Genomic DNA, 19,007 nt, shown 5'->3' with positions numbered 1-19,007 from the left:
TTTTTTTTTTTTTGGTAGAAAAAGTAAGTTTATTTAGATCAGGGTACTCTGCCAAGGGATACAGCTCCAAGGAAAGAATCACACAGGTAGGGTAAGAGTTTTTTTTATTATTATTATTAATTGTATTGGTACATTTTTGCAGACGTCAGTGGAGTTTCTATGAGGGTTTGAAGATATGGAAAAAGAATCTGGACAACAAGTGTGGTTATCTGAAGAATGTTTTTCCCCTGAGTCAGTCAGCATCTTGCAGATCTCCCATGAGCTCCTGTATTGTACTTAAAAAGGACGTTTATCATTCCTGTTCCAGGGCCAGGGACGTAGCTTAGTGGCACCGTGCCTTCCTGGCCAGCACAGGGACCTGAGTTCTATCTCCAGTCCTCCCCAGCTCTCCCAGAAAGAAAATATATAATCCCAGTGCCCAGGAGGCTGCTCTGCTCTGGCCCACAGAAGGCTTTTAGCTGTAGATAAGGAAATGATAAGCCTTCAGGAGATGGGCCAGGAGTCTGAGAAGAATGAGTGGTCCTGGCTTCAAGGTTTGTTGCTTCCTGATGGCTGCCTACAAGAGTAGACTGTCTTTCACTGGAATCTCCCGAAAGTGTTTTAATCCTTTTTGTCGCCAATGGGCGCCAATATATTTTCCCCCTGACAAACCAGCCAAGGAACATGATTGACAAGAGACAAAGTGCTATATCCATACCTGCTTCCAGCTGAGTGAGGCAGAGTTAGGGCTCACCTGAGTTTGCTGATGTTTAGGGGAAGGCGGTCTGTTTTCTTAGGCTGATGACTGAGGTCTCACTTGGGGAACAAGCTCCAAGTAGTTCAGAGGGAGACATCATGTCTGGATGTCTGGCTCCCCTTTAACTTTATGTGTGTGTGGTCATAAGGCTCCAGGGAGGATTCAGAGTTCAGCCTAAGACACTTGAGTCTGCAGTATTCCTGGATCAAACCACCTTCCTGGAAAGGCTTCCCAGGCCTTCCTCCATCTCTTTTATAGACAGTGATTTTCTTCATTTGTGATGGCAATATTGCACCTTTAGGTTTCCTTTCAGGCCTGAGAGATCATCTCCCTGAATACTGACTTCCCAAGATCGCAGGCCCTGAAAGTGCATGATCACATAAGTGCTCAAAAACCAGCTCAGTGGTGTTGTGCGTGCTTTGCAAGCACAGGGTCCTGAGTTCAATCCTGGGGTGGGACAGGGGAAGAGGACATAATGCTCCTTAGTTTCTACAATCTTTTCTATCTGCCTCAGTCCATGCAGCCAGCTCATTCTCATCTATGAAGAGTAAGGAGACTTGTGTTACTTTAATCACCAGTCCTTCCCCACAACTCGTGCAGCTGCACGTCAAGATCCTGTTTCTGCAGGCTGATTTCTCTGCCATGGCTTTGGTATTAAGGGTATAGGGCTGGGGATTTAGCTCAGTAGTTCCACCACCTGCCTTGTAAGCGCAAGGACCCGAGTTCAATACCCGGTACGAAAAAAAAGAAAAGGTATCACCCCTCCTGCTTTTCCAGAAAGTACTATTTTGTGAAGCAGGTTAACTAATAGCCGATCTCAAAGAAGGACTTCCACGGTGTGGAGATAGCAGAGATCGTCACTGTCACAACCACCACGGCCAGGGATCCAGACACATCTGGCCACTGGATCCTGGGCTGTATTTTTACCAATTGCCAGAGTCTAGTGAGACGGAACACACTTACAGGAAATTATTTATGTGAGCAGATCGATTAGTCACAAATAGGCAGGAGACAGGGAAGTCCAGGGACCGACTGTGAGGCATTTGAGCAAGGCTCCACCAACCTCAGAGCTGCCCAGGGTGGATGGAGGCTTAACCGTAAGTGCAGCACTATCTTGCAGCTGAAGGATCCCGAGAGGCAGACCACCTGGATAATACCTTTGAGGGCAACATGACTCACTCTGAAGGGCATCCTGCTTCCGGGGGAGACAGGAACAAAGCCAAGGCTGTTCCAGGTAGCCCTTCACTACCTTGTGGCACTGTATTTCCAGATAATTCTAGTTAATCATGAAAGATGAGAGGACTATGAATTTGAGATCACAATCCTCTCGTCTCAACCTCCTGAGTGCTGAGATCACAGGTGTGCCCCAGGACAACTTCTTTCAGTGGCTTTAATGCCTGTCTTTCTAATGCCAATGGTACAGGGCATATTTTCATGGCACTATTTGCCTTCTATACTATTTTGTACTTAAGTGCCATGCTTCAGGCTTTAAAAATTACTTTTAACATTTTATTAACATTATTGTGTATAAACGGGGTGTGGTGGCGCACACCTATAATCCCTGCACTCGGGAGGCTGAGGCAGGCTGATTGCTGTGAGATGGAGACCAGCCTGGTAAATTCCAGGTCAGTCTCCACTACATACTTTGACCCTGTCTCAAAAAAACAAAACAACAGAAAGACAAACATTATTGTGTGTATATAATTTATGGGTGAACTGTATCAGTTATATATTGAAAGTATTTCCTCTGAGCTTCTCTTGTCATTTACTTAATAGTGTCTTTCAAAGAGCAGCAATGATTTTTTTTGTTTGTACCAGGGATTGAACCCAAGCCCTTGTGCTTGTGAGGCAGGCAGTGGAACCACTGAGCCAAATCCCTGGCCCAGCAGCATTGATTTTTAAGCAAGTTTTATGTATAGTATAGGCTGGCCTTGAATTCGCAATGATCCCCCTGCTTCAGCCTGCCAAACATTGGGATGACAGATGTTTGCCAACATGCCTGGCTCTATAATAATTATTTCTTACCATGAAAATTTGCTTAACTTGAATCACAAAGTTTGCCTGCTATCTTTTTAAAAAAATTTATAGGTTAAGATTTGGGTTGGGTTCAGTGGTGCATGCCTGTAATTTCAAGTACTTCAGAGTCTGAGGCAGCAGGTTTAAGGCCAGCCTGGGGATTGTGGGGAGACTTTTATTTCTTTTTCTTTTCTTTTCTTTTCTTTTTTTTTTTTTTTTTTTTTGGTACCAGGGATCAAACTCGGGACCTTATGCTTGCCAGGCAGGCAGTAGTGTCACTGAGCTACCTCCCTGGCCCAAGACTTTTCAATAAAAATGGGTGGGGAGGTAGCTTAGTGGAACACCCAGGATTCATGTCCAATACCCGAAAAAATGTCATTTGAATCTGTGATTTTTTTTTTTTGAGACAGAGTCTTACTGTGTAGTTCAGATTGACCTAGAACTCACTATGTAGTCCAGGCTGGTCTCAAACTCAAAGGGATCCTCATGTCTCATCCTCCGGAGTGCAGGGACTACAGGCATGCGCCACCATGCCCAGGTATTTGAATCTGTGATGTTTTGAATTAATTACAGTAAAATTAGAAAGGATATTTTGTGTTATTTAGTTTTATTTTAGAATAGAATTTTCAATAATTCTAGTACCTGCAACTGCTCTCCTTTCCCCATTAAATTTCCTGGAATATTAAACAAAAATCCACTTCTACATACTATATGATTCCACTTATCTGAATGTCTACCCTTGAACCAATACCACATGAAATTGGTGAAAGTTTCATCATATTATAAATTAAATAGTATGTGCCATCCAGCATTGTTCCTCTTCTTTTGAATTGGTTAAACAAAAATTTAAGAATTGTCTAGGGAATTACAGCAAGAATTTTGTGTTTCTACATTTATTTAGACCCTCTTTAATTAATCTCACAAGTGTTTTCTACGTGCTAAAGTACAAATTGGGCACGTATTTTGACAGATTTATCCTAGGTGTATCATTTATCTGATGATGCTAATTTAAATGTTTTAGCCAATTTAAATATGTTTTAGCCAATTATTGGTTGCTATTATATGAGAAGACAATTGATTTTTAACCCATTCAGTTTTGCAAACTTAGAAAACTGAGTGACAATCATATGGTATGAACGTTACTACCTGTAAGAGATGAACAAGTGAAAAGATAAATTTCTCTTTTAAAATATCTGCCAGAGATTCAGTTAAGTAATAAAAATCAGATTAAATATGCTGCAGTAATATGCAGTAAGCATGTTTTACTCTGTGAAAATTCAGTGTGCATGGGAATGCCACCTGCATTTAAATAATTGAGTGTTTACAGAGTAAGCAATTTATGAAGGACTACAAGAGTAAGTAGCTGGCTGGGGATTTAGCTCAGTGGTTTCCACTGCCTGCCTGGAAAGCGCAAAGACCCAAGTTCGATCCCCGGTACAAAAAAAAAAAAAAAAAAAAAAAAAAAGAGTAAGTAGCTGAAAGTGATTCACTTTAGAGCTAGGGAAGACAAATGATGGATTAGTATGGATAATATAAAGCATTTAATTCCCACTCTGTGTGTTCACCTTATTTGGTTGTTGTTGTTTCTCTATTCACCAGCCACAAGGGTGTCTGATGATTTAAGAATACAGCTGGTAAGGGCCAGGGATTTAGCTCAATGGCACCACGGCTGCCTTACAAGAGCAAGGACCTGAGTTTGATTCCCTGTACCACAACAAACAAACAAACAAGACAGCTGGTATAACTGCAAAAGGGGGATTTTGTAGTCACATAAATTTGACAAAAAAAATGTGGTTTAGTGGTAGACCTTGTACAAGAAAAGTATTGGGTGGAGAAATGAGAAGCAGATTAAGGTTCAAGGAAAAAATGGCCACACACCAAAAGCAAAAAAACAAAATTAATATTAAACCGTTTGATCTAGAGCTCTCTGTGAAATATGCTGAGGCTACAAACTCTCTTTGAAGGAGACAACTCAACTGCAGACACAGGTTGTTTTCATGCCTTAAACCCACATTTGCAAGTGCTCACAGTGCCATCTAGCAACCAACAAAACGGGGAGCTAATGGCCAGTTTAATTTAACGTTCTGAGTAGATGGACGTCCAGAAACAAGAAATTACTAAGCTCATAAGAGGATTTTTTTTTTTAAACGGGGGAATGGAGGTTGGGTTCTTACGATTGCGAGGCAAGGCAGGCGGTGGAACCAGAGCTAAATCCCCGGCCCAAGGATTTTTAAAAATACTGATGTCTAAATTGAAACACAGCACATAGTTGCTGCAGGGCGTATAATTCATGATTTCGTGCAGAGGTGCAGGGAAAACTGGCCTATGCTCGTGTTCCTTGTCACTTCCTACACGATTGCAAGGATCAAAGATCGCTGTGAATCTTATTAGGCTGATTTCATTTACAAACAGCATGTACCACAGCACGTTAACGTGGACTTACACTCGTCCACTGAGTGTGAAACTAACTGAATTTACAATGCGTGACATTTGTCCTTGAGCAACTGGGTATGGGTGGGCTGACATTTTGCTCTCCAACCGTACTGTAGATCGTAAAATGAATGAAATCTCATAGGCTAAAAAGTCTGATACTTGTTATTCTTTAAAATACTTCCCAATGTGACGTTGGGGTTGGACATATTGACGCCAAATCTCCACTGTACAGCCGAGCGCCTGGTATCCCGCGGCTTTGACCCCGTCTACACTAGCCGAAACCAGTACTTCCGGCCCGAACCGCGTCCCGGCGGAAATGCGTCATCTCCCAGCGCAGCCGCCAAGGGGTGGGAAAAGCTCACCGCGCTAGAGCGCAGGGTCGCGGCGGGTGGCGTCACGCCCCTGCGCCGAGGAGTGTGCTTGCCGCTCTTTCCTCTAGGTTTCGTTTTTGTTCCCGCCGCTTTTGTCGCTGCTGGGTTTTGTTCTGTCTTTTTATGTTTTGTTTTGGTCCCCTCTGTTCCGCTGTTTTCTCTTCTGCTGACCTCTGAAAATTTTCCGTCAGCCACTTTTCTTGCAAAGACTTTGATGTGTGACTTACCTATAAAATTGGCCTCTTTAGGCTTCCTAGCATCGTTTCGTCTCTTGCTCTTTAAATCCGTATTAACCTCGGTTTGGTTGGTGTTTTATTTTTTCCCCCCAGAAAAATACGTAGTTTCTACAGTGCTGTTGGTTTTTTATAATTATATACTTTAACCTGAAACTACAATTTTATATCCTTTTCAGTATCGATGATTATTACTTTACATTCGCCTAAAAGTTTAAAAGTATTTTTCAATAGTGAACTCATTTTTAAATTCACTCGTTTCACTCTTTTATTATCCTTGAGTTTCTTCCTCCCCTTCCCTCCCCCAGCCCCCTTCTCCCCCATCACCCTCTCCTGCTTTTCAGCAAGTTACCTGTAATATGAGAGGACTTAGATTTTAACATGAACTTTCCTTGGCATCTCCACTTTCCATTATGAAATAATGTTTATTTTTTAAAATTGCACAAAATTTTAAAAAGCCTCAAAAGTATGTTTTAGAACAGCTACTAGACCTTGGATTTGTGTATTTTGATCTCTACTCCATCATCCTACCCCCCTCACCTTAAAACTGATCACTCAGTCCCCAAATTATCCAATTGATGTATTTTTATTACTTAAGCTACTCTTATTTCTGGATGGCTACTCTCCACCAATTCCTCTTCTTTTTAATTTTTTTTCTTTATTTTCATATATACAATAAAAACTAACAAACCCCACAGTTCAGAAGTCAGCACTTTTAAAAACTATAAGGTATTTCACGTTGTTATTTCTAAATTGCTAAGTGTTTGAAACTTTGCAGATCTTTTGGTCTCTGCCAGCTAATCACCCCTGCAGCTGGAGCAGGAAAGCAGTCTAAATTTTATGTAAAATGACAGGCCTGGAGTTATCCAGGAAAGATTTACTACAAATTCAGGCTTTGGATTTGTTCTGACCCTATCGCACACACAGCTCCTTGCTCACAGGAAATATTGCTGAGGTTGATACATCAGCAAGTCATGGATGTTTTCTTTTTGTTGATTTTAACTTTATTTCATAGTTTTGATGAAATTTAAAAGCAGTATCAAAGAAGATAAAAGAACCCCTATGCGGCTCTCTGGGGGGACCCCGTCCAGCGGGGAATAGGAGGTGAGAGCCGCCTCTTATTCGTGGGTCATCAGAGGCCGATCCGATCTTGAATGTCTGTGAAAGAAATCTTTAAGAAGTTAGAGCACACGGCCCAAGTCTGGTTTCTGATCAAAGGCTCTTTATTGGCTCAGCAAAACGATTATATACTGTTATCCCAGGGGGAAGGTTCAGCAAGCTTATTGGACAGTTCAAACAAATCTTCTACCAATCACATGAGTCACTCAAGCATTTAACCATAAAGGGACAAGGCATTTATCAGCATACAGCAATCAGTATTTTACCAAATGTGGGGAGGGGTAAGTGGGAAGGCGTACATCAACAATTAACCCTATGCAATCTTTAATTTAACAATCTCCAGGGGCAAGCGGGGCAAGGGGAAAACCAATTTTGATACCAAGATTCGTCCTTTTCCCGTTGCTTCTGCCTTTGTTCGAGGCTTTCCTCAACCCTTCTAATGCTATCATCCACCAGGCCCAGTTTATCTTTAAAAAAGCAACATTCTTAAAGAAGGGGGTTGGGGCCAATGGCAATGGGTTTGAACTGAGGTGGTTCTTTCAAAAGCCTGATGGAAAAGGTGAGACCCGGATCACGGCAGCTGATGTAAAGGCGAAGGCCCCACTCAACCTGAGAGTCCAGTGGTATTGTTTGCCGGGCGTGGTGGTGCACGCCCATAATCCTATAAAACTAGTCTGGATTACAGTGAGCTTCAGGTCGACACCCGTAATCCCATAAACCCAGCCTGGATTACACAGTGAGCTTAGCCTGGATTACACAGAGAGCTTAGCCTGGATTACACAGAGAGCTCCAGGTCAATCTCATCTGCATAGCTGAGACCCTCATATCAGAAAAGCCAAATAGAGTCATAGATTGTGTCAATGCCTCAATGGTAGAAGTTACTTTTCCAATGTCAAATGCCAGCGGGCTCCCACACCCCTATAAATACACTTAATTTCTGCTAAACTTACTATTTGCTGCTATTTTATATGCTGTTGTTACTTACAAGTCATGTTAATTCTATTTTTAAATAGGAACATACTCTGAAAAATAAAATGGAGAAATGATTAAAGTTGTAATCAAAACCGGGTATGGTGGCACACGCCTGTAATCCAAGCACTCGGGAGGCTGAGGCAGGAGGATCGCTGTGAGTTCGAGACCAGCCTGGGCTACATAGTGAGTTCCAGGTCAGTCTCAACTACATAGTGAGACTCTGTCTCAAAAAACCAAAAAAAAAAAAAAATTGTAATTGACAGTCTACCTTCTAGCACTGATTTCAGCAATGGAAAATTGGAGTCTACTACCAATATTAAGGTTTTGGGATCCTCCTTTTCTTACATATACTTAAAAATACCTTAATAGGTATCACTACATTTGCACCATCAGGACCATCACCATTACCACAGGTATAGGGACCAGAACATTGACTCTTTTTTTTTTACATAAATTACTATATTTTTATTTTATTCAGAAAATCTTATATAATAACATGCAGAATGGAAAATAGTTCTCATTGCTACTCTCACTCCCCGAAGATGACCATGCATAGTTATCTGAGATATTTTTATATAGCTCCTCTTCATTGAACATAAATTTTAAATTATGTCATCAGTCCTTCTAGTAATGTTTTAAATTTTTCTATTTATGTTTTAAATTTAAATTTATTTCTAACTGATACTTAAAATGTACCTATTTAGAGGGTAAAGAAAATGAGACTTTGCAATGGGGTAGAGATTTGGCTAAGGTCTAAATACAGCATTGGCAAGTAAGAATTTATAATTAAGGAGCACGTTGGGATCAGTGGATGGGACAGCGGCAAGATTTAGTAGCAGGCAGGGGCTTCTGTCTACACGACATAATGGGATTCTTGCTGAAGAGGCTTGCTGGCAAAGGCTAGGATGATGAGTCATCAGCACCCAGGAGCATAGAAGAGGGAGGGGACCTCAAGGAACACAGAAGGGAGGAGATGTCAAGGGATACAAGAGGGAAGAGATAGCAAGGATGGGGGTCCTTGATAAACTAGTTGGTTGTTTGTTTGTTTTGGTTTTTTGAGACGGTCTCACTATATAGGTGAGACTGACCTGGAACTCACTATGTAGTCCAGTCTGGTCTCGAACTCACAGTGATCTTCCTGCCTCAGCCTCCCAAGTGCTGGGATTACAGGCGTACACTACTACACCCCGCTAACTAGTAGGTTTATTACTGCAAATGGATCTCAGAAGTATACAGGTGTGCACAGAAGAAGGTCCAGTAACCTGAGTAAACAATGGTTAAGCAAAGCATCTTTTTCAGTGTGTTCAAGGATAGTATACAACACACATCAGGAAAATACTAATTTCAGCCTGTGTTTAGTATTAGCACGTTGGTGCTCCCGAAGTAGAAAATTACATGTTCATTACTGTCTATGAATTTAACTATGGTTTAAATGAGAAAAGAAAAAAGGTAAAATATTTAGGGTTGGGCTGAGGATGTAGCTCAGAGGTAGAGTGTTTGCCTGTCATAGTGAGGCCCTGGATTCAGTCACCATTGCAGTCCCCAAATATATGTGCTTGCAATTTCAATACAATCATTAGTGTAGGACAGTGTTAGGGCCATGCTCCTCTCTGCAGTGACCATATCTTCTTCACCTTTGTGTTAGGATCAGTAACATCACATTTTTTGTTAGTTGCCTATGGGTCAAATCCTGCCTATGACTTGTTCTCTTTTGTTTCATTTTAATTGGAGGGGGGAACAGCTATACTCATTAACTAATTTATTATCTATGGCTGTTTTATGCTAAGACAGCAAAGTCCAACCATTTTCAGAAAAACAGTGTGATCCATGAAGCCAAACTTATTTACTCTCTGGGTCTGGGCTTGGAGCCCACCATCCAGCGTTCAGTCTGGAGCCTTGGAAGTTTAGTCTTTGTCATGCCAATTAGAATGAGATACAGACCAGGCAGCTGGACAGAGGGGATAAACCTTAGCTTTTTTAAAGAATTGCAAGGGGTCCCTTGCCTCTTTCCACAAATCAGGACTTTCAGGTTCCCTTTGACTCCACTTTCAGCCCTCTGACCAAAATTTGGGTGATCAGAGGACAGATTTTTAAAAAAGTAAAACTCAGAGTTTGGGATGTAGCTCAGGGGTAAAGCAAATGGGCAGAGGGAGGCCCTGGGTTCAATTACTAGGATTAAAAAAATTTTTAAACGAGGGTGGACCCTACTATGTTGGATCTCCATCCTCCAAGCAGTGACACTGTCCTACTCTCAAGATTCTTTTTTAAAATATATTTTTCATTGGTACATTTTAGGTAGACAATACAGTTACATTCATCCCTGGAATCCTGTACCTTTACATGATGTATCTTCGTTCTTATTTCCCCCTCCCCTGGAGTCCCTTTACCTGCTCCACCCTTCCCTATTTACAAAGACTTTGTTTCCAATTTTTTTCCTTTTCTCTGTGCTTGTTTTGTTTTATTTTGTACCAGGGCTCAAATTTAACAGCAGCCCAAGAGAGCTGAGTTCTGCATGGGGCTGAGCTGAGTTTAGCAGGGGTGATGCTTTGCCACCCAGGCCACAGAGTGCTTTCCAGCAAGCCAGGTGGTCACAAGAGGTAGGGATAGAAACGCCTGTGCCCATGCTCCTGCCTGGCCCTGTTGTCCCTTGGGTTCAGAAGCACAGAGGTGGCCACCTTGGGAACCACAGGCCCCCAGGGCAAGAGCCTCGCTGTCTGTGTGGCTCTGGGCAAGGAGCCCCCCTTGTGTGGGTAGCAGGAGTGAGCCCACGTAGGTGTCAGCAGTGGTCTGTGCTCAGCCTGACGCCCTAGACTGTGTGAGGGGATTTGTGGTAGTGCTTGCGAAGCAGGTGGCGGAAACACTGGGCTAAATCCCTGGCCCCTTTTTCCTTTTCTCTTTTGTTTTCCCTTCCTACCTTTCCCCTACCCCTCCCACTTCCCCTACCTCCTTTGGACCTTTTCACTCTAGGTTCTGTTCAGTGAGATCACTTACTTTCCACCGTCACCACCATGGCAAGAAGGCCTGAGGGTTAAAGCAGGAGCAACTGGAGAAAAGACAAAAGGTTGGGGACTTGAAGGGGATTTTGCATACTTTGATCCCCCTTTTCAATCCTCAGACCAGAACCAAAGGCTCCTTTGGGAGAGCTCCCTCTGCACACAGTGTTCATCTGAACTTTCTGGATGCTCCCAAAAAGGGAAAACTTATCATTAGTCCAGCAGTACTTCACAGTATTTCACTGTGCTTTGACTCACTGGTACTCCTTTCAGTCTTCACCTAGCTGTCCCATGCATCATATCCAAGTTGTACACCTATTTTCAACACGTTTATTCCACTTATTCTTTTCCTAAAAATGTCAGCCTGTGCTACTTCTTTGTGAATTTCAGTGACTATATGAGAAAATAAGTTGTGCTCACAAATTTATACTCATTCTCTTACAGTAGGTTCAGCCATCATTTCAGTATTTATGTTTTTCAATTTGCTTTATTTATATTCTTAGTACATTTTGAAGAATAATTACAATGATTTGGCCCATGTTTTGGTTATGTGAACAATAGTGCCACATGTAATCTGAATTATCATGCAGAGTTTAGTAAACAGTTTCTACTTCAACAACAAATACTACCGTAGAGACTTAATTGAGTACATAACCCTTTCTGTTGTCATAGCAGTGTGAAATCTCAACATCTGGATCTTTCAAAAGAAAATCAAGAGGAGGGCCAAGGATTTAGCTCAGTGGTGCTGCGGCCTGCCTTGCCAGTGTGAGGACCTGAGTTCAATTCCTGGTACAAAAAAACAAAACAAAGCAAGACCAAGACTGGGAACCAGGGGCTTTGCTGTTCTCGCCTAATAAGCCAAGTTCTGGAGCAATTCCAGGGCCATCTGGGGCCAGCCAGCCTTTGTGTGCTGTCTGCTGTCCTCAGCTCTGCCCTGGGCTCCGCTCCGCTCACATCAAGAAGGCTTTAGTCCCAGCCTCAGGCCACCACATGAAGCCATGGAGTGAACAGAGGCCGGCAAGGGCCATTCTGCTCTGTGCCCCAATCCTCATGCCACAGAAAGAGTCCTCCTGAGAATGCACTTAGTACAGTGAGAGCTGTCACCGGCAGCATTTTAGATCTATCATTACAAGACAATCTTGTAAAATGAAGGTTCGTTTCTATGTGTGGTTCCTGCGTATGTACTACCATAGTTACTATAAAATTAGAATAACATTACTTACGTATAACGCACCATCTAAAAATGTAAGCTATTCTTGATTCTAGTGTTTTTCAGTTTAGTTAATACTCAATAAAATACATACACTGCAGAGAGGAAAGTAGGGGTGAGGTGCAAGACGAGGGAGGCACGAAGGGCTGAAGACCTAACACCGGGCCCACTCCCCGTCCACACAGGCCATAGTCCTCAGCACCGAGTAGGCCGACGCACTGCTGTATGAGGTTCTGAAGCCACTGACCGTTTGGCTCTTTTGAGACAGGGTTTCACTGTGTACTTCGGGATGGCCTTGAGCTCAAGGCAGTCCTCCTGCCTCAGCCCTGCGGAGGCTGGGGTTACCGCTGTGCCCCACACACCTGGCTGGTAGAAGCACACGTTATACTGAATGCTTGACTGGCCGACTGTGGGATGGGGTCTCACCATGAGCTCAAAGGACCCTTCCTCCTGGGCCTCCCCGCTATGGGATACTACCGGCATGAGCCACCACACCTGAGTAGCTTTTGGATTCTTTTCCATTTTGGTGGATTAAAATTTTCTAGAGTATTTTACCTTGATGGGGCACACAATTATATTACGTTTACTCCCATTCTCTGCTGTTTCCATTTTTAGTTTTTAAATTAGTTATAGTACAAGAAAAAGTGTTGGAACAAATATCCTTACACATGTAACAAACTAGAATATGAAATTCTCTAGGAGATATTTATGCAGTCAAGAGTTGTTCCTGTAAAATCTTGCCAAACACAGCACTATTTCTTTTGGAATCTTCTCAAAAGATGGCACGATTATCTTTGACTCATTTTTACAGAGAGAGCCAGAGACATTTTTATATTATAAAATATTGGCCACCTATTTTATAAATGTGTTTGTGTAATTTATGCATTTTGGTCCTCTTTGTCTTTCTTACCACTTCCTTTCCCACATCTCAACATCTTGGTAACGGGTCACCTGAGATCAAAGAAGGACTAGCAAAGCGGAGAAAAAGGCAGGCGGCAGAAACACTTAGTTAAATCCCAGCTTCATTATTGTTGTGTTGTTGAGACAGGGAATCGCTATGTTACTAAGTTGTCCAGGCAGAGCTTGCATTTGTGATTCATTTTCTAGAGTGCTGGGATTACAGTTGTGTGGCATCATGCCTGGCTTGTAATTCACCTTTTGTTATAAGGACAGATCTGCATTTCTTCAGTGCATAAGCATACAAAACTAATTACTGGATTTTTTAAAAGAAGGGACTTTATTCTTAGCTGTTATGCATTCCATCTGTTTCTTATTATTTGGTAAAAGTTCTAATAAAAATGGTAGGTAACTGTGTAAGTGCAGAAGAGCAACTTCCAACAAATATTGAACATTTCTTCTACTGTGTTGGTAGAGATCAAACCAAGGGATTCCTACATCCTAGGCAAGCAAGCACACTGCCCCTGAGATATACCCCCAATTCCTCACTTTATCATGAAAGCATGAAGCACACTTTGCTTGTATACACATGAACGCTGGGCATTACACAGTGTAGGCAGAGGCAAGATTTGGTATTTCTGAGAAACAGTAACTTACTAGGAATGTCGACATTTTTCTGCTTTTGTGAAATGTTGTTTCTGTGAGAGTTTTGTTAGTGCCAAAAAATTAATTTCATTCATTTTAAACTACCCTGATTTTGTGTTTGGCCAGCACACCGGCCTCAACGCAGGTGATCGGGGATGGCATGAGTCAGCCGCACACACGGGGACCCGGACGCCTTCTAGTTTCCCTTTGCTCGGACTAAATGAGGTGCCCTGACACTCAGCTCACACTGCTGTCTCCTAAGGGGTATCAGGTATCAAACATGGTACCCCGAAACACGAAACACAGCATGCTGGTGTTCGAAGAGTTTTAAGCAGAACTGAATTGAGAAAATACACAAGTGTGAATGTCGCACTCTCGCTTGCTCCTGCTTTCCTCCCTTGAAGTGAGTCAAAAAACAACGTTCTGACCTCCTGCTCCTGAAACTGGCTCCTGAGACTCATCACTGAGCCACCCTGCCCTTTACCCAGAGATCAGGAAGAACCTGGACAGACAGGCCCAGCTAAGTCCCCCACGCTTCTTAACTTTAGAACATAACCTGTTACATGCCAATCCTAGTCCTTCCTGACTGTTCATGAAAATAGTTGTCCCTAAGTCTTTAGGTCTTCATTTCTGAAGGCTCCCATATGACTGCAAACTCATGTTGATTATATTTGTTGTACTTTTCTCTTGTGAATTTCAGCCATTAACGTTCCTGTGGGTGAAGAAAATATTATTCTTTGGTCTCTGCTACTTCTGGCACCAACATAGAGTCACTGAGACACCTCACTTGCTTCTGGACCTGCAAATGCAATCCGGGGACATTTAACAAAAAAGCCAGCAAAAGGTAAAAATAATTCCACAATCAGCTCTCCAGGATTTCTCTCTGTAGTGTTTTTTAGTTTAAATGATAAAATATTTTTCCTCGTCCCTGTGTTTATAAATTCGTATTCGCATCAAGAGTGTTGGCACACACCTGTAAGCCCAGCACTTGAGAGGCTGAGACAGGACTGCTATGAATTTGAGGCCTAGCACACACTCTACCAGTGAACTACACCCCCAGCAAAGAAATCCCAGTTGCCACATGCACCATCAAGGAAGTTTAAGAATAGATTCCTTTTGCAAAAACAGAGAAAAAAAGACCCCAAAGATACAATCAAAAGAAGAAAAATGTCTTACTTTATCTTTGATAGAATTACATGAAACAAAAGACAAATTATATTTCAATGAAAAACAAATTTACACAAAATTCACCATCCAAACAAATGATTTGTCCTGTTGATATGAATGAATGAATGAATTTATTTATTTGAGACAGGGTCTCACTATGTAGTTGAGACTGACCTGGAACTCACTATGTAGCCCAGGCTGGGCTCAAACTCACAGCAATCCTCCTGCCTCAGCCTACCGAGTGCTGGGATTACAGGCGGGCGATATCACGCCCAGCTCTGGAAATACAAATAATATTCCCAACTATGTCCTGTTACAAGGGGAACAGATTCTTATTTATTTGTTTGTTTGTTTATTCATTTTGGTTTTTTGAGACAGGGTCTCACTATGTGGTGAGACTGACCTGGAACTTACTATGTAGCTCAGGCTGGTCTTGAAATCACAGTGATCCTCCTGCCTCAGCCTCCTGAGTGCTGGGATTACAGGCATACACCATCATGCACAGCCCAGATTCTTATTTATATAAATATTTATACAAATATTATCACAAAAACGAGAATACTTACAAATAGTTTCTAATCTCTAAGAGTATTAGGGAAAACAATTGTTTTAATCTTGTTTATAAAAGTATAATCTAGGGGCTTGGGATTTAGCTCAGTGGCACTGTGCCTGCCTTACAAGTGTAAGGTCCTGAATTCGATCCCTGGTACAAAAAACAAAAGTGTAATCTACTAAATTACTCTAAAGTATGTATCAATAAAGAGAAAATGGGCTTCCTTAAACCAAAATAACTAAAGAAAGATTGAACAAAGTAGGCATTAATTTTACAGAACTAAATAAGCTGATAGAAATGATTATACTTTTCTTATGATTATGTTCAGTAATAGTTTTACTTATATCTGGGAAAAACACACACACTAACAACCCAGAATTGTTTAAAATTAAAAATGCTCTGTGGGCATGGTAGCTCACTCCTGTAATCCCAGCACTCAGGAGGCTGAGGCAGGAGGATCACTGTGAGTTTGAGACCAGCCTGGGCTACATAGTGAGTTCCAGATCAGTCTCAACTACATAGTGAGACCCTGTCTCAAAAAAACCAAAAATAAATAATAAATAAATAAATAAATAAATGCACAAGGGCTGGGGATTTAGCTCAGTGGTTCTGCCGCCTCCCTCGCAAGCTCAAGGACCCAAGTTCGATCCCTCGTACAAAAAAAAAAATTAAAAAATGCACATTTGTGTTCATCAGTTCATTTAGTTCTGTGTAAGTAATGCTTATTTAGCCTGCTTTTGGTTTAGCAGTTTTATGAATACATGAGCTTCTTTGCTAGAGCTTGTAAATTTTCACCAAGTCAAATGGTAAGATTGTTTTTTTAACTTTTTGTGATTCTCTGATTTTATCTGTATTTATAGCACATAACATGTGTCCTTTCTATTTGCAAAAACGTGCATATATTTATGAAGGACAATACGATGTCGTGAAATATTTCTACATTATCCCTGGTACCAGAAAAAAAGAAAAAGATATTCACTGACACATGTACTAATCTCTTCTGTGGTAAGAACAGTTGAAATCTACCTTCTTCACTTGATCTTAGCCAAAAGGCCGAGAAGCGATGGAATCTACCTTCTTAACAATCTTCAAATGTTGTTCTTATCTGTAATCACTGTGTTATACAGTAGGGCTCTTACGTGTACTTCTGTGTACTTCCAGTCGAACCGAAACCTTGTCTACTTTGACCAGTATCTCCTACCTGCTCCAGTCACTGATAACCACTATCACCAGCCTGCTTCTGACTTGGAGTCTTTAGATTCCACACATAAGTGGGGTTGTGCAGCATAATCTGTGCCTGGTATTTCAGGAGTCATCCTTCATGTGGGTGACTAAATGCAACAGTTTCTGTAAATGAAGGAGGGGTGATTCAGCTCCGCCATCTGGAACGTAACACTACACAGTCAGTTTCTTAAAGGGCACAGCTTCCCCCGCCTGCACCTGTTAGACGCTAACACTGAGGAAGCAGCTCTGTGAACCACGGCCCTCACCGTGGCTGTTTCAGATTGCAAAGCCTCCAGCTAGTGTCTGGCACTGTTCGGACTTACGCAGACAGATCTTTGAAAAGCTTCCTCCTCCGTTGTGATTACCAAGGTTGTCACTTCAACACCGGAATCGATCTACTGATGGCACGGCCGGGAGTCATGGGACTTAGGAGGTGTGGCCTGGTCCAAGGGTGCAGGGTGGGTGTCACGCTGGGGATGACCCTTACTTTCCGGCCCTTTCCCTGGGTCTCTGTCTGTCACACTCGTTCACTCACTTCCCTCTCTCCCTCGCTCTCCCTCTCTCACGCTCCCCTCCAGCTGCCACAGGGTGAGCAGCTGTGCTCTGCCACCCCCACCTGCCATGATGTTTCTTCCTTGCCAAAGGACTAAAAGCAATGGATACAGCTGACTGTGGCTCTGAAACTGTAAGCCAAAATCATTTTTTTGAGTAAGGTCTCGCTATGTAGTCACTTCAGGCTTGAACTCATTTCGTGGCTCACGCGGGCCTCGCAGCCATACTCCTGCTTAAGCCTTCTGACTCAGACCTACTCCCCTGATTTCTCCAGGACTGCTCCTTGAGATCCTGGCACATATCAGCAGGAAGCCATGGCTGAACTACAGAGCCTCTCGTCCTATTCAAAACAATCCTATTCAGGGCTGGGGATTTGGCTCAGTGGTTCCACTGCCTGCCTTGTAAGTGCAAGGTCCCAAGTTCGATCCCTGGTACCAAAAAAAAAAATCAAAATAATCCTGTTCAGACCCAATCTATGCAACTACTCTGGAAAACTGCTTTGTATCCTCAATAGTATGCTGGAATTAAAGAGCTGGAAAGAACACTAGGCCCCTGGTGTTATTCACTGTGATCTTTTGGCAATGGTTTTGTTGTTCCCAGCAGACCTGGGGAGGATGAAAGAGATGAACCACACAATGCCACCCTAGTTACCCAGAAAGCGCCCACTTCCAGGTTGTGACACACCTTGCTATGGCTGCTTCTCGGTTCCACTGCACTAGTGCCACTGCAGTGCGCATGCATATGGGAACGTTGGCTGCTCGTTGCCGATGAATCTCCCCACACTTTCATCAGAAAGAAACAGGCCTGGCGTGGTGATGCACACCTGTAATCCCAGCACTCAGGAGGTTCGCTGAGAGTTCCAGGCCGGCCTGAAATGTGTAGTGAGATCATGGCCCCCCACAAAAGAATGTCGTATACAACATTCAGGTCCAGGTGGTAGCCTCCTGAATCAGAGAAAGAAGGCTATTAATCCAGTCCAGCAGAACTTTCTACCCCAAATTCCATCTCAGGGCTCTCTGCCTAGGCATTATGGGACAACATAGGAAGAACTGTATAAAAGTAAGAAATAAAAATGACTGAGGGGCTCACTCAGTATTAGGGTGCCTCTTGGTTCAATCCCTCATGTCCCCAAAGCAGGGATGTAAATCAATTTCGTATTTTCCAAAGTATCTCTAGTGTTGTTTAAATTTTGCATCTGTAATATTTGGCCCTGAACGAGTTACCTGTATACTAGAGAACACTGTTCTCTCCTCCTTCGGGCCACGGGCCTAGAGGTCACTCGCGTTGTGTCAGGATCCCCTGCTTGAGGTGCAGCCCCAATTCAGTCTTTCCTGTGTTGGACAGCCCCTTTGTTTTTCACTCTTATAGGGACTCTGTTTGCATTTCCCTCATTTTATGGCTAACCTGGGGTCTAGCAGTAAAGGGGCGATGGCGGTCAGTCTAATCATCACCTGGATTATAGAAATCATTGGGTAATCACTGTGGTCCTGCCATGGCATTTCCCCATCTACCTCCCAGGTAAGCCCCACTCTGGAAACCATGTGTATGTCTCAGATTTCCACTGCTGGGACAAAATGCCTGACATCCACAATTTAGAGAACAGGAGGATTAACTTTTGCTCGCAGTTTCAGTAATTTAAGCCCAAGGTCTGCTGGCTCTAAGAAACATCATGGAAGAGGAAGAGGCAGGCTACACCCCCGTGCCCCACCACCCAGGCCCCACATCCCACAGCACATTAAGACTCAGCTAAGGAGTCATCAGCGTGTTAATCCATCACTGAAACTAGTGCCCATGACACGATCACCTACCAGAATCCCTGCTTCTGAACACATGAGCCTTTTGGGGGACATGTCTGATCCACTCATAATATTGCCAAATATCCTTTC

General features: G+C 42.7%; 1 long non-coding RNA gene across 1 annotated transcript in view; it reads left to right on the top strand.

The window, feature by feature from the left end:
* Positions 1-17,462, top strand: part of LOC104872075 — a 183,510-nt gene extending 166,048 nt beyond the window's left edge. Inside the window, exons 8-10 of the long non-coding RNA XR_004516163.1 lie at positions 14,326-14,469; positions 16,257-16,350; positions 16,507-17,462. This is a non-coding gene — a long non-coding RNA (uncharacterized LOC104872075). The remainder of the gene's footprint in view (positions 1-14,325; positions 14,470-16,256; positions 16,351-16,506) is intronic.
* Positions 17,463-19,007: the final 1,545 nt, after the last annotated feature.

Source organism: Fukomys damarensis, unplaced genomic scaffold (assembly GCF_012274545.1).
Source record: "Fukomys damarensis isolate Sample0158 unplaced genomic scaffold, DMR_v1.0_HiC HiC_scaffold_7, whole genome shotgun sequence".
Taxonomy (NCBI): Eukaryota; Metazoa; Chordata; class Mammalia; order Rodentia; family Bathyergidae; genus Fukomys; species Fukomys damarensis.
The sequence above is the reverse complement of the archived record's forward strand: the minus strand, read 5'-3'. Positions and strand labels throughout refer to the sequence as shown.